At 41.6% G+C, this 16,153-nt stretch overlaps 1 protein-coding gene across 23 annotated transcripts in view; it reads left to right on the forward strand.

Annotated features, from left to right (window-relative positions):
- The window catches only part of ZBTB20 (zinc finger and BTB domain containing 20), a 487,918-nt gene that overhangs the window by 372,527 nt on the left and 99,238 nt on the right, over positions 1–16,153 (forward strand). The gene's annotated exons all lie outside the window — the stretch shown is intronic.

A 16,153-nucleotide genomic window follows, 5' to 3' on the forward strand; every position in this document is an offset into this window, starting at 1 on the left:
CCCATCAGACCTTTGCCATCATGTATTATGTATTTATCCAGCAGGGGCGGTTCATAACGGCCCCTGACAAATCCTATTATTTTTTTTGCAGAACTTCATAATATCGATAAAAAGTGTTAATGATACTCAGGGACGTGAAGCGCACACTGCTCATGTTAACACTTAACAGCGGCAAAATCATTTATGTCTGTGGCGCAGACTGTGTGCCTTCAACATTTGCGCAAAGGCACCAGGTTGTCGTGGTTCTGCCTCTGCAGCACAAGGCAGTTTAGGTGGAAGCAGCAAGCTGACTGGGTGGCAGTGTAGGCATGTGGAAAGCCAGAGCTGAAATCCCTCTCCGACAGTGCTTTGCTGTGTGACTGTGCATACGTCGTTGCCCATCTGTCTGCCTTTGTTTCTTGACCTATAAAACTGGAGTCACAAATTTTCTTTCTTCTCTAAGTCAGGCTTATTCCACAGCTGAGAGCTTCTTTGTGCTTCTCCATTCCCAACTTAGGAAGCTCATAGGAGCGTCCCTTTATTTCAGGCACATGCACAAAGTTCTCTTTGTACTGGTTCTCTCCTTTCTCTCTGGAAGATAGGTAAGTCCTTCAGGCCTCTGATACTCTGAGTTCTTCTGGATAACAGAAAAAGTAGAATTGCAACATTTTTACATTAGAAGCTGTTAATGGTACCTGTCAAGCATGTTTCTGATCTAGAGATAATAACCGATTTGTTCTGCCCTCTGCCTCAGTACCCAGCACGGGGCTCCCTTCTCACATCCCTACCCACAACTTGTCGATGATGCAGTTGTCTTCTTCCTCCTCCTCCCCCAGGTTGCACACACGTGTCTGTCTGACTATACGGCATCAAGGTTTTGGAGGTGGAAGGATTTCATGGATCTCTCTCCAAAATGATATTCCTACTTAAGAGGCATACAATTAATCTCTGTTCCATTTGAATGTCCTCAGGAGTTTGAGAGAAGTAGGTGGATTCTTTGTCAAAAATCGACCTTTTCATGGAAGAAGTCTTCCAACCAGTCTTGAGCCTTTCTATCATATTGTCAACGGCGTGTAACAGTACCAACAATACTAAGGTGCTTTACAGTAAGATACGTAGCTACAGTAGGATAAATAACTACAGTAGGACACTTCTTTTACTTCCAGAGCACTACCCGTTCAGATGGAACCCATACAATATTGAAGAATTATCTGCTGTTAGCTTTGGTAAGCGCAAATCAGAAATGCACCAAAGTGATCCAGATACAAAGAAGTTGCAGGACACGTTAACCTAATTCCATGAACATCTGTCCATTTCCTTGAAATAGGTTTCTGATGTAACTGGGTTGTACTGAAGGTTGTACTGAACTCCAGCATCATTCCTATTAGATTCAGCACTGATTCTAATCCTTGTTATTTCATCCTGTTAATAAAAAAAAAAAAAAAGAAAGAAAAAAAAAGAAAAAGAAAGTGCCATTTATTCCTCAGCTTCATTCGGTCAAGTAATGATGACCTAAGGGAAGCTGAGCAGCATCTTACTGATCTCATCATAGTTATGAGAACCATCCATCATATGGGCAGTGATTTGTATGTCAAAAGACACCCAGCAGTATTCCAGCCTGCCAGTTGCCAGCTTCTGAGAATACATACTCACTTTAGCAGACATGATGATGCTCAAATAGTCTTTGATAGCTATATATGTGTCCCTGCTGTTGGTACTTGTTCACCACCAAACTGTCATCTGTTAGCACTCCGAACCATCATCGTGAAACAGCAACTAATTAGCACCGTCTGAATCCCTTTATTTGGTTAGTGTGCTTAGTGTTGCTTTGCAGATGAGGAACAACAAGAGTGATTGCTACATCAGGAACAGGGAGGAGACATCTTTTCTCAGGTTTCTTAAGAAGCTCTCTGTTACTTCAGAGGAGGATAATAACCTCCAGGTCAAGCTTATTCATGAATCAAAAATGAACATTTGCAAAATGCCAAAAAAGTCTAAATGTAATAAGCCTTATGTTTACAACAGCTTTCAAGAGATAGTGTTTTTCAAGAATTATCATAATTAATGTAATAAATAGACATGCAAATTATCCAGAAGAATCAGTTGATCTGTTTCTGAAAATAAGGAGTTTTTGGAAAGGAATGGTCACCTATACAGCAATCGGAGACAGGAAAGGGATATTATTTCACCAGCTTTTATGTGTCTCCTGAAAGAAGGGAATGTTCCAAAAAAGAGAACAACATGGGCAGAGGCCCTTTATTTGACATTTCTGAATGAGAGAAATGGTGAAACAGGCTCGAAATAGCAGTGGAGCAGAAATTCTGCTCTGATGTGTTTGTAGAAATCAAACTGTATAACTGGGAATGCGCCTCGGGATGAATCTTCTTGAACAAGTACCACAACTTTAAGCTTTATTCTTTCTCTGAAGACATAATCATCAAATGGACCTATGCAATAGCTTTAGAGGACAAAAAAAACCCCTTATTTAAAATAAATCTGATGAAGTTCATGGTTGTATTCTAAAACATCTTTAATAAAAATAGACCCAACATCCAGAAAACTAGAGAAGTAGTCAGGTTAAAAAGAAGAGCAAAATTTGATACTAGTTTTTCATTCAAGCATTGGTTTAAGTGTTAACATTCAAATTATTTAACAAATAATAGTGGCTGCCCATAGCTGTGAAGTTGCTGTGTGAATTACAACAGAGGCATGTATGCAACCTGCTTTCTAATTGCAATACGTACAAGATATCCACTGAAGTTGGAGGAGATTGAATTTAAGATTGGCCAGCATGACAGCTGAAAATGTCACACCTTTCTGCCATTATGCTTACAAGAGATCTTTTTGTTCTGGGTTATTTTTCATCTAATTAGCGTAATATAATGTATTGAGTGTTAGCTTCTTTTGAAATATAATAGATTGCAGCAGAAAAAAAATGGACTTCAAACTAGACAGTTCTAGGAGCATAATATTTTAGATATAGATAGAAAAAAGAAAGGGACAGAAATAAAATGCAGTTGTTCAGTGTGCTTTTACCCCACACTGGCATAATTTAATAGACTTGGATGGAAAAGACCACCTTGCTGAATCAGTAGCAGCATTTCCTACAGCAGTTTGAACACCAAACATCAAAATATTGAGACAGTTCAGTTTGTTAGGTCTGAAATCACTGCGCAAAATGGCACAACTGCAGAGCATAGCAGAGTTTTTCAGAATATTCTCTTTGTGGTTATGGTAAATTACCTTCCAACTTCGGCAAGCACGTTGCCATTCTACAGTTATATCACAAATGTGTCTATTTCTTTTCTGAAATGTATTGTCAGTCCTTCTCCTTATGCAGAAATCCTCTTTGGTGCACCCAGCTTTAACATTGTGTTGTATACCCGTCTCCGTAAAACGTACACACCAGATATAAGGTAAAAATTGTACCAAGAGGAAGTAGCACTGGAGGAGTGGTTACTACAAAACTGGATATCCAGAAATAGGTGGTTTCCAAGTCACCTCTTGACCAAAATGTCCTAGATTTGACTATTGAAACTGGCGCTAAAATACAAATACTCACAGAGGTCTAAATGCCAGACCACGTCTTCATACTCATGCTGAATATCATGTGTGTAGGACACCAGGATTGAAAATGAGCTTGTAGGGTTATCTCACACACGCACAGAATCACACAGAATGGTTCAGGTTGGAAGGGACCTTAAAGGTCATGTGGTTCCAACCCCCCTGCCATGGGCAGGGACACCTCCACTAGACCAGGCTGCTCAAAGCCCCACCCAGCCTGGCCTTGAACACCTCCAGGGATGGGGCATTGACAGCTTCCTTGGGCAACCTGTTCCAGTGCCTCACCACCCATCTCCTCCATCTCCCTCTTCTCTCCACCTCTTCCGCTTGAAAAAGGAGTGAAGGCCACCTGCCATGTAGTTTAGCTATGTGCCATTACACAGGTGTACATGTCAAAACATACATGATTAGTCTTCAGGCCATGCTTCATGAAGGCTGTTTTACCTCTCGGTGGGAATGGGAACTCTTAGACGTAAAAGATTGACGGTGATGTAAGAAATAATGTTTTCTTCCTCTGAAGTTCTTGTTCACTGCAGCTTCTTTCCATCATTTTGGATAATATCATGCTGAATATGGTTCACAAATTCAGCCCCCCAGGTAATATTTTCATTTCATATGTTTGCATGCCCACAATGCCAGGGTTTTGCACACCGCTGAAAGCAAATGCTTTTGGATTTGAATAGATCTTGCGCTCTCACATTCCATCATATTGAGTTTTAAGTTTATTAGAATAGCTGTATCAGTTTTCTGAGTACTGTTTTCTAATGTTTTAGCTGCTTAAGCATACGCTAAACAGCTTGATTTTTCAGAGGCAAAATTGGACTCACAACTTCAAATAGCATACAATTTAAAGGTATTCATGCTTCACCCAGTCACCAAAGTAAGGATCAGTTGCAGCATTTGGATCTAGATGTGTGTTTAAATTTCGTATTCATCTGTGTTCACTTCTCCTGGATGTCTGTAAAAGGCATTAATTGAATTTCACTTTTTGCAGTAAATCCACTTTTACATAAAAGACAAAAATTAATGTGTTACATTCTGGATGCTCTGCAACATGCACTGAAGGATGTGAAGGAAACCTACTGTGTGTGATCAGCATATAACGCCAAGGAATGATGTGTTTCAGAAACTGTTTTTCAATTTTTGCATTTAACAGGTTCTTCAAGTTTTGGTTTTTAGTGCAAATTTCTTGCGTGAATGTCCATGGCATGCTTAGAATGGTCTAGTTAACGACACTAAATAATTAAATTCTGCCACAGAAGACTAAAACAAAAATGCAGCTTTTCTTCCAGTGAACTGTAATGGAAAGGTAACAATTTTAGTCATTGAATTACCTGTAGACTGGGGCACGCCTCAGGGAAGATTGTCAAAAATCCTAGGTTTTTTCTTAAGTTGTTGCAAATATGCTGGTGGATCATTTATTTTGGAGCCTGCAAATTCGTCTCACATTGATACCTTCTGCTGTGACTTCTGTGGCACTGTCTTCACCTTGGCTGCGGTTTGGTGCGTGTCATCCTGATCCATACGGGGTGTCAGTGCAACACAGTTGCCTTGCTAGTGGTCAGCCCAGTTTGTCCTATTGAAGAAATTCACAAAATGTCATAGCCTGAATAGATCAAGAAAAGCATGTAACACGTTGAGGGAGAAGCAATGCTTTTGTAAGTCCTTCTGTTCACCAAGTATTTCTCCTCCGCATCTTATTGCGGCAGCGTTTAGTTGGGAGGCAGGGTCCAGCATTCAAACGAGATCTAAGGCATTCGGCAAGCAGATTTGTAGATGAATGGGCATCCGGTCCTGGGAATAAGAATATTTTAAAAGCACAAAAATGAACTAGATATTTAATTCAACTGTACAAGTAAACTGCTGAGAGAGTTGGTAGCATCTGTGAACTTCCCAAAGGACAGAACCATAGAAATAACACAGAAACATTACAGGTGAATGAGGCCTAAATATTGTTAATGAGCAATATATTGAAGTTGATTGATCCTTTTATGGCTGTTGAGCATGGTCCTACTTTTTCCTATTCTATTCCCCCCCGCTTTGAGGTGCCTCATAAAAAAATGTTACCCGGTACCCCCAAATCTTATTAGTTGGAAAACACTATTTTGTTTAACTAAAAAATTGTGGAAATACAGCCTTCATCTTGCCCAATAATTCTTTTTTCACCACTGCTCCGTCTCCCCTTCAGGTAAGCTTTTGCTCACCTTACAGTCCTTTTGCAAATCTTCATCTTACCTCATAATTTCCCTTGTGATACCATATCAAATGCTGTACTGATAGATTAAATTTACTGCATTTCCTTTGTCTGGATAATCAGTTATCTTATCAAAGAAAGTTATCAGGTTAGTCTACTACAATCTACCTTTGGCAAACTCATGTTGTGTTTTATCCCATTTTCCATTTACCTGCATATGTCTCTCATTATTTTTTCCTTCAACATTTGCCGCACTCATGCTATTGAAGCTCCTGATGTTACATCAACATCAAACAGGTGTAAGTGAGATCAGAATCAGTTTCAATACGCGGCAGCACAGCCTTGCAAAAGCCTATTCATTCTCACGCCTGCAAAGTGCTAAGTTCTCATCTGAGAGACAAATAAAATGTCATTTTTTATTTTTCATTGTCATTATAGCAAAGGGCAGGCGAGCTGATTTTGAGCCTTGGCTGGTGAATGTTTGTGACGATTTGCAAAAGGGTTCCTAGAGATAGAATCAGAGACATCTACCTGCACATGAGGGTGCTTGGGCACTTGCATTAGCAAAACCTTAATGTATGTATCAGTAATGAAAATCTTAATTAAGAACGCTGCATCATTGTCCATGAACACTCTTTCTTTCTCTGTGTGTGAAGTCCTTTGTGTATTGCAGCATCTACCTGGTCCAGACAGACAGGGCCCTTGAAGAGTGTGGCTGATCTTCTCTTGATTATTAACAACTGGCAAATGGCAAACTCTTCTTTTGTCTCGACACTAACGCTCAGAATGGTAGAACATACAGTATAACTTACAGCTTGTTTGTATTTTTTCTATTGCTTTTCCCACTTCGTTGTTATATTGGTGGGTTTCAAAATCCAGCAGCATAGAATAGAACTGAATTATGTAGCTTAGAGTTGCCAAAAGGTGCACAGGCACCTATTTACCCAATAGTATACCTTTTCCTTTAGAAACAATACACTTGTCTAGGCCATGTTCTGTATGCACAAAAAGTATGCTAATGGGATGTGAAGACTGAGATTTTAATCTCCCTAAACTCAGGAAATTTAGAGTTAGGGTTCCCACAGCAACCTTACCTCTGCCCCTTGCTTACAATAGGATCTCTTACTGTATGATGCCTAGCTGTGGGCTTACCAAGGCAGATAGGAGAGAGAACACAGCGTGATGGGTAGGAACTGCTGAGTTTTTTCCCTGTAATTGTATTCTAGTGAGATTTTGTTTGTTGAGCACCACCTATATGTTCGATGTGGTTTGAAACACATTCAGAAAACCTCTCAAAGGAATGGATGTACAGCTGAGTTATAGGTGTACTGACAAAAGCACGGATAGTGTGAGGTAACGAAGAGCGTATACAAGTACACACAGATTTCTCTGTGTGAAAGCCCATCAGAGTTGTATCTTTTGCTTTCAGATGAGTCAGACTGTCTTCTCAGATTCACTGTCATGTCACTGACATGGATAGTTTCTGTGGACTCACATCTGCATGGTAGGAGGATACGTCCCAGGAAAGGCAAGAGCAGGAGGTACTTTGAGTGAGAAACAGCTATGGAGTCTCTTCTTGTCTGTACAGATCAGCACAGTTGAGCCCCATATAGAAATCTGCACGTGCAGGAACTTTTCTTTTGCGGAAATGTTGCATCTTTAGAAAAAGTTCCTCCAGCCTGACAGAAAAGTTCTTGCTGAGGCCAGTGGTTTGTGCAAAAAAAGTGGATCATGGCATAAAAGCCACGTATGCCTTTACCTTGTCATATAAAAAAATAGTTCTGAGAGTGAAACCCATGTAATCCAATAATCAATCAGACTACAGCTCCTGTTTCAGCCACCATTAGTACTCTCAAAACCAACATTTACTCCACTAAGACATCAAAACCTGAAATACTCCAGATTAAACAAAGTGTTTAAATTAAGTACGTGGTTGATGCTTATCTGCTTGGTATCATGTCAGTGCATTTCTATCTAGGCAGAATATAACTGAAGAATAATCTCCAGTCAGATTTGATGCTATTCTCTACCGAAATGCAAAGATGTAATAATTAAAACTGTAGAAGTATGCAACACCAAATTGAATTCACAATCTTTGTGGAAAGCTACGGCCATCACAGTGGACTGCCACGTGCTGTGGTCAAGGGGGAGGACACATTTGTCCTTGTCCCACCTTAATTGCCGGTTCCAAGTTTTTTAGAGAGTACATAATCGTAGGTCTGTACTAGTAGTTGAAGCATGATCTTGAAACCAGGCCATGCCACCCACACGTTTTCTGACCTTATTGACAGCTATTAGCCCACCAGCTGTTAAAACTCAGGGTAGCTAGCCTGGGCTTGGAAAAAGTGGCCTTGAGCCACCACCAGAAGACAGGGCCGAAGAGTGTGTGGGTCCGGCTGTTGCCAGTCTCTCCAGAGAGCACAAACCTGAGCTGGGTCTTGTGAGAACGCCAGGCTAAGAGCTTTAGCCGTGCTCCTCAAGAGTGTGTATGCAGGGTGCACTGGGCAGGTCTGAGACTGACTCCCAGTGTAAACAGTGTCCCCGGTCCTCCCTGTTACAGCTCAGTCACACATTGCAAAAATAGTGTCTTTTTTTCCTTTGTTGGTTTTTTTTTTTTCCTTTATTTTACTGGTCATTTACACAATTCAGTGTCTATAGTTAGAAAACTGTAGCTCAGTGTCTGGGAGAATCTTTAAGAAAAGAAAGATATTTTAATATGGTAATACCTTGTTATTTCAAAACCAAATGGTTTCAAACATGGCAGTGCTGCTACTTCTCTTTCAGGACTATGTACGTGTCAAGTTTGATGTTTTAAAACAAAGCTGTGTTATAATTATACAAGCGTGTTTAAGAAAAAAAGGCTTATGGAAAACTTAACAGCTGGAAACTGTTTTTTACATACTTGGATGACTCAAAAACAGCTGAATGGGTTTTTGCAAAGCTTTACCAAAAATGTCATTTCTGGATTGAGACAAGGCATGAGAAATATCTGCTGAAAAGGTAACAGTTTCAGAAAGGTATAAGCAAATATAGACAGAGATTATTTAATTCATCAGTTTCCACTGTAGAGTCATTAATGTAATGCTATAAAAATAAAAGAATTCATATTTATATAGTTTTTCAAAGATTTCAAAGATCTGTACTAGACTTCAAGGAACTAGGCTTTGTAGCTGTGAGTTAATCAAATATTAATATTTATATTTCATTGGAATATCACATATTCAAAGAGGAAAACAAAGACATAGAGAAAGGTACAGGACTTGCTAGAATTTACACAGAAAGAGAAAATGACCATGTTTAGCACCCGTGCCTTCAGATCACTCGGCGTGCACAGCGTGGCTCCTTCTCGGGCACACTTGGCATCGGGGAGCTCCCGGCTCCTCTCTCTATCTCTGACTCCCGTTTTAGGCAGCTTGCAGGTGAAGAGCCTCGCTTTGTGTTTCTCACTTCATTCCCTGTCGTGGTTTAACCCCAGCCAGCAGCTAGAACCACATAGCCGCTCACTCATTCGCCCAGTTTGGATGGGGGAGAGAATTGGAAGAGTAAAAGTGAGAAAAAAACTCATGGGTTGAGATGAAGACAGTTTAATAGGTAGAACAAAAGCCGCGCGTGCAAGCAAAGCAAAACAAGGAATTCATTCCCTGCTTCCCATCGTTCAACCATGACCAGGAAAGCAGGGCTCCGTCGCGCGTAATGGTTACTTGGGAAGACAAACACTGTAACTCTTCCTCCTTCTTCCCCAGTTTTTATTGCTGAGCATGACGTCATATGGCATGGAATAGCCCTTTGGTCAGTTGGGGTCAGGTGTCCTGGCTGTGTCCCCTCCCAGCTCCTTGTGCCCTCCCAGCCTACTCCCTGGCAGGGTGGTATAAGGAGCAGAAAAGGCCTTGAGAGCCCAGCAACAACTAAAGACACCAGTGCGCTATGAAAAGTATTTCTCATCCCGAATCCAAAACATAGCACTATACCAGCTGCTAATAAAAAAGTTAACTCTGTCCCAGCTGAAACCACGACATTCACAAAGGCAAAGCCTGCCAAATTCTGCCTACTGTGATCATGAAGCTTGACTATACTCAAGTATCGCCCCCAGTTGGAAGCATGCGTACACTCCTCCCCCAGCACTCCCGAGGGCTGTCAAGGTGAGGGAGCTGTCACCGGGGACCTATTCTGGGGTCTTATCCAGGGCATGGTCCAATCCGTAACTCGGTAACAATCGTTTTACTGTTTGAAGCCTCAGTCAGTGAATAAATATGATTTTACTGCTGCTTAGTTTGGATGTTGAGCTGTATTAGAGGAAACTGCTCTTCTTTCATACTGAATTTTGTTTCAGGGTGGTGTGTGTGAAAAATAACATGAATAGGAGTATTTTTGGATGATCATACTGAACAGTCAGCAAGAAGAAAAGTGCAGTATGGTGAAGGGAAATCTGTTTGTAGTAAAAGCAATATAAGCTTGTGGTTTGCCAACAGGACTGGGACATGAATTTTCACTTTAACCCTAGCCATAAAACTCCCTCCGACGCTGAGGAAAACACTTGATCTCCTGTCATTGCACCTCAGTTTCTTCCTCTCTGTATTAGCGGCAGTCATGACCCAGCTCACCAGAATACCGTTCCTCTTGAAGTTCAGTTATTCTCAGAGGTTTTGTAGAGATGCTTTTCTAACCTAACAAGCCCACTCCTTGTCAATGTTCAGAGTGCCATTGTCTTACTTTCCCGATTAAACGGGCTTTTATGGCTTTCACTCTTTTTAGCTCGGCAGAACCACCGTTTCTGGGAGGGAGAGCAAGACTCAATACTGTCTTGCACATTACGCAGGAGATTTTCAGTAGCAACTCCAGGTTAAGAATTCGGTGCTGGTATTTCAGTGGGACATAAATATAATTTCATTTTCTAAGCACAGCTGATCTGAGCTCCTTGAGAACTGGTAATCACAAGACAGACTTCAGCTTGCTGTTTTTGCGGGCACATTTGCAGTAGCCCCAGATTTAGTTAGGTTTGATGTGTGCACCTAAGCTATGGATTCCCATGAAGAAAAAACTTTAATTTAGCCAGCTAGGAACACCTAACTGCGCAAATCCCCTCGGCACAGCAGGGTGCCATCGATCTTTTCTCAGCTTTTCGAAAGCTTTGGCTGTGTGCCCTGCATATTGACCATCTTGCTCATGACGGTCCTCAGTTTGGTTTTCCCTTGATCGTTTCCCCTTTGAGGTGTCTAGCGTTGCCAGTGGTTCTCACAGGAAGCTGTCCTTGTACTCCTCCAGAAACCAGAATCATAGCCTAAGCCAGCCTTTAACTGGGCATTGGATGGAAACGATGATGCTCTTCTCATTTTGCTAGCAGCATCACTTCCTCAGCTACACAAATAGGTTTTTTCTCCACTATCGCATGTGAGTGTTTTGTGATTCTCCTACTGCAAACAACTCAAAAGCTGAGCAGTTGTGTTATGCATCTCTCTCCTTCTGGTACGTATATATCCTGTACACCAGAAAATGCCAGATTCGCGGATCTTTTTATCAGAGTTCATCAGTTCCTGCTTTCCTGAGTCATCTTTTAGACTGTATGATTTTTAAATATTTGTTGACTAGAGGATATGTTGAGATGACTGGATAGAGAACAGAGAAGAATTAATAAAAGGCAGAAGTCAGCGAGTTGGGTAGTCTGTTGGAGATAAATCCTTCCCTGGAGAAAGAGCTACATCCTGTAAGGCCCGGGGCAGTTCGAGTATAACAGAGTTGCAGACTGGCAAATTCTCTACTTTCCTGCTAACTATTATGAACAGAACTTACAAAAAAAGCCACAACAGAGCTTTAAATACAATTGCATTTCAACTCTGAGTGAAGTAGGAGAAACAACTAAAACCTAGTAAGAAATCTTAAAAAGAAAGTATTTCCCACTATAGTCCATACAAGAACCGGCATCATTTAAATAGCACAGGTGCATATGGGAGGCAGTGAGGAAGCAACAGAAACTCTGCAGCATCCTCTTTGCTCCCACTCCACTCCAGCGGGCTTTTGTTTGTCAGCGTAGCTGCCTTTGCAGGACTGCATCTTGAGCTGTTGTCGGTTTTGGCTGGAAGTTTTCAGGCTTTGTCACTGAAAAAAATTATGGAGAGGAAACAAAGAACATTTTAGTTTTCTTGCCTGATTGAAACAGCAAAATTGGTTTGGCTGTTTTGGCATGAGAGGCAAGGCAGAAAGTACAGCCTCTCCGTTTTAAACAACATAACTATTTTACAACCCGCTTTGCACAAACGGAGCCACGGAGGCAGGCAGGAGGGGTTGTGGGAGAAACAGGCTGCAAGGAGAAGCCATGCTATCTCTTGCACGCTTTTAACAACAATATAATACTTTGATACTCTATATGCACAAAGTTTTGTTGAGCTTGTACGGCAAGGTTGTGCTACCTATGTGTGGCCCACCTGCACGTATGTGCTATTTGCGAACCTTTCCCGCAGCCCATTTACAGTTTGCCTGGGGATTTAGCAGAGTTTTGCAATCTCAGAGAAGTGTGGCTTGTCAGATGTAGCGTTAAATGAAATTGGTTTGTATTGCAACAGGATTGGTGGGAGGATCAAAGTCTTGGTATAAAATAAAAGGAGCTATTTGGCTTCTGTGTGCTGAAACGTTTCTATTTCCCTCCATTTTTTTCGTTAGTATATTAATCTTAAGCTATTGAGTTCTCCAGGAGTGAGCAAAACATTGTACCAAAACAGTTATTAAAGAAAGGATTGCCTCTTCCGTTACTGCGAGAAGGGGCGCATGTTACTTGTACAGAGGGTCTCAGAAACTGTGGGGGTTTTTTAAGGTTGATCAACATTTCGTTTTAAAATCATGGAGGCGTGCACCTACACAACACAATATATCTGGTAATTCCAGCTTACCCTGAAAAGCGTGTGGTCAGCTAGAAATTTGGCAGATTGTCTCTCGGGTCAGGAAGTAGTTCTGGTTTACAAATTTAAAAGCCAAAATCTGTTTTAGTATTTCTTAAATGTCAAAACAGCCCTCTGACCTTGAAAATTACTTTCTCTGGATACTTTTTGTGCTTTTAAGTAAAAAGCAGGCCTTTCTCTTAGTGAAATATTGTAGCCTGGTATTCATCAGATCTGAGAATTTAGAGAAGGGAAAGTGACATTAACTCATCTTTTCTTTCCCTTTGCCAGTGCAAGAACGGGCGTCATTCGTATCAATGGCAGCTGGAGGGAAAAAGACGTGCTAACCTTTAACTGTGCTTCCAGTTTATTTCCATAATGTACACGGTACCTTCTCGGCTGCTCAGTCCTCCATCTGCAGCGTTTCAGACCTCATAATAATAATAACAATATGTGGGAGGACAAGTTTCTCTGCTGTGCATCAGAAGTGACCTCCAGTGCCTCGATTTTGGTCTGTCCCCATCTAAGCACCGCAGGAAGGTAAAGGCCATATTTAGTGCCCCTGGCCAATTGCACACTTCTGTAACCCAAACTGATTGTTCCTGACCCTTAATGTGATCGGTTGACCTTAAATATGACATTTGAGCAGCCCGTTCAGTTTACATATCTCCAGTATTTTTTTCTGTACTTTTCTGTAAAGTCATTTTGCCACTTCTGGATGTTTGGTGGTTTTCCCTCCTCTGAAAATACGCCCTTCCTTCATCCATTCTCCGTGCATCTCTTCTTCTCGCTCTTGCTTTTCCTTTTAGAAGGCAGACATCTATGTCTATGCCCCTGTTTCCAGCAGAGCAGCGGCAGCCTGCGGTTCTCGCTGTTAATGAGAAGTGGCACGGGAGGGAGCCCTCTGAAGCCCCTCGCTCCTCCCTGGCAGCGAAGCACAACTCATCCTCCCTCTTCCCAGGTGCTGCTGCTCTGCACAAAAGCGACTTCAGATCCTTTTGGTTCTGATACGGTGAACCTCAGAACTGCTTACGGTGTGAGCTCTGGGACTCTTCTGCCTCAGTTATCCATAGTATCTAATGTTACTGCATCTTCCGAGACCTTCTGCCCAAAGAGTTGCAATTACTATGTAATTGTTAATGACTTAACTTTCCCTGGATTTCTGTGAAGTAGGGAGGTCATTATTTCCAGCACTTAGCTGCAGAGGAAACTGAGGCACGGGATTAATCACTTCTTGATTTAACAACACGTGAGCACAATTTATTTTTTTTAATTCAAGGGTCATTTTAAGACATTTTCTGAGAAATCATTTGAAATTGCTGCCTCGAGTTGTCTGCTGAAAAGCATTTTAAAAAGAACTGCATGGTCTTTATAGCAGTCGATTAATTAGGTACTGTTGTTACGTAGAGGTGGGGAAACCAAAGCATAGCATTTGCTGAAGGTCATACAACCTGATGCTCACAGAGTTAAGCATCTTTCTTTTCATAGTCTTTTGTGGTTATATTCCATCCTTTCTCCCTGCAGTTGATCATTTAAAAGATTGAACAAGGCTCTTTGGAGACGAGATTAAATTTGGAGGTGTTGGCTGTAGTGTTCCAAGGTGGTGGTTATTCAGCCAGTTTACAATGTAGCATTATAAATTATTAAGTATATTAAAATGTTAAAAAGTAATACCTGCTCAGTGATATGCCAGCTTAATATAGAGCAAACACCTACTACTGATCTGTAGTTAAATTATTTAATCTAGAACTAATCTACCGTTCAAACCAGTTTCAAAAATGAAATAGTTCTATCACTGAAAATAATTAATGGTTCAAACCCATAGGGCTAAATCCAGCGGTGACCTAAAGGATAGGAGACCATTACACACCGGACACAAGCGTGTGGGAAAATAAGTAGCAAAATAATACATGTTGCCCCGGTTCTCTCTTATCCTGGCCAATATCATGCACTTTTGTTGGTAGGGCTTTTTGCTGCGCTGGCTTTGCCCCCCATTTCGTCCCTCCAGCATTTGAATTCCAGCACTTTTATGACCATCTCACAGGGAAAATCGGTAGAGGTTTATGTTGTCTTTGCCCTGCATCCATTTACACCCATTGTGTGACCTGGCACGGGGCTTGGGCCGTGGCTGGTCCTGCTGAAGATCTTGGCTCGGTAGGGCTGACCCCGCGTCCGGGGAAGGGAGCTGCCTGCCAGAGCACTCCTGGTGACCTCAGTCGAATTGCTACTGATTCACCCTGATGTAAAAACGAGCAGATCTCAGGCCAGTAGACCTCGGTGATGAAGTTTTTCCAGCATCCAGTTTCAGGAAAAATAGCGAGCCCCTATGAAGAAAAAAAAAAAAGAAGTCTTTTTTTTCTCTCTCTCTCCAAACGCCTCCACATAACAACATGGGGGAAAGGAAGAGAAGAGCAAATATTCAACAGGAAACTTCTTCTTCAACCTTCTTGGAGAAAAAAAATCCCCCCCCAAATCAAAACAAGATGGAGCCCTGGAGCCCCACCTGCTGACTTGAGGAAACTGAGAGAAGAAAGGAAAGATGCCTGGTCCTGTGCCAGGCATTCAGCACTGGGCTTGTAGTGCTGTGATGTGGCACTTAAAGCTCTAGGGGACCTGGAGCCATCGTTACAAATGCAACAAAAACTCTCATGAAAACGAGCCTCTTAACAGCGTGTTGAGCTGGTCTGCGATGGCCTCAGGAAATCCCCCTGGCTAGGCAGGGCCTTTTTATCCACTACATTGCTCTGACTCAAAGAGAAATCTCATGTAACCTCCTTGACCAGAAACTGAGCATGCCTGTAGTCTGCAGCATAGGGCTTTGCAATTCCCTTATTTTCAGTTAATCATTTCCCACCTCCCGCTCTGAAGAAGTCTGCCCTACCTTTCTTCGCTGTCACATCGCTTGTAGGGCCCAGTGCTGCAAGCACATGGCATGTCCTGGGCCATCGGATTTCCCACCGTCCTTCCTTTGTGGTCAGATCCTTAGCTGATGTAAACTGGCCTAGGGCCATTGATTTGAGTGGGGATTTTCACTGGTTGAGCACTTGGCCCTTTGATTCCCAGAGAACTACTGGTTTTCGGTAGCACCACGACTGACGCTACGTGTTTTCAGGCTCAGGACCGTCTACAAGCGAATGCTTGCGTATTAATTACAACAAAGAGCAAATCTACTTGACATTTGATTTTGTTTTTCTTGTTTCCTTGCAAGCTTGAAAATGAGCTGCTTTTGCCAAAAAAAAAATCGAAATGCATTTCACACCTTTTTTTTTTTAAACTTGAAATAGGCCCCTTGAAAAAACTGACATGTTAAACACCAGCAAGAAAATGATTATTTGGGCATATGGCTCCTCTTCCTGAACTTTGCGGAGAGGTTAGATAACGCTCTTTCACATCTTAAAAGACTAGACTCCTGCTACATTACTAACATATTCTTATGTAATAATCCAGCACTGATGATACTTTATCCAGTCCCAGTAATGTAAGACTTGTTTATGGTTTGGTCAGTTATGAGGGATTTGTCTTTTCACAGATTATCTTCTAATTTTTT

This window comes from Larus michahellis, chromosome 1 (assembly GCF_964199755.1).
Source record: "Larus michahellis chromosome 1, bLarMic1.1, whole genome shotgun sequence".
NCBI lineage: Eukaryota > Metazoa > Chordata > Aves > Charadriiformes > Laridae > Larus > Larus michahellis.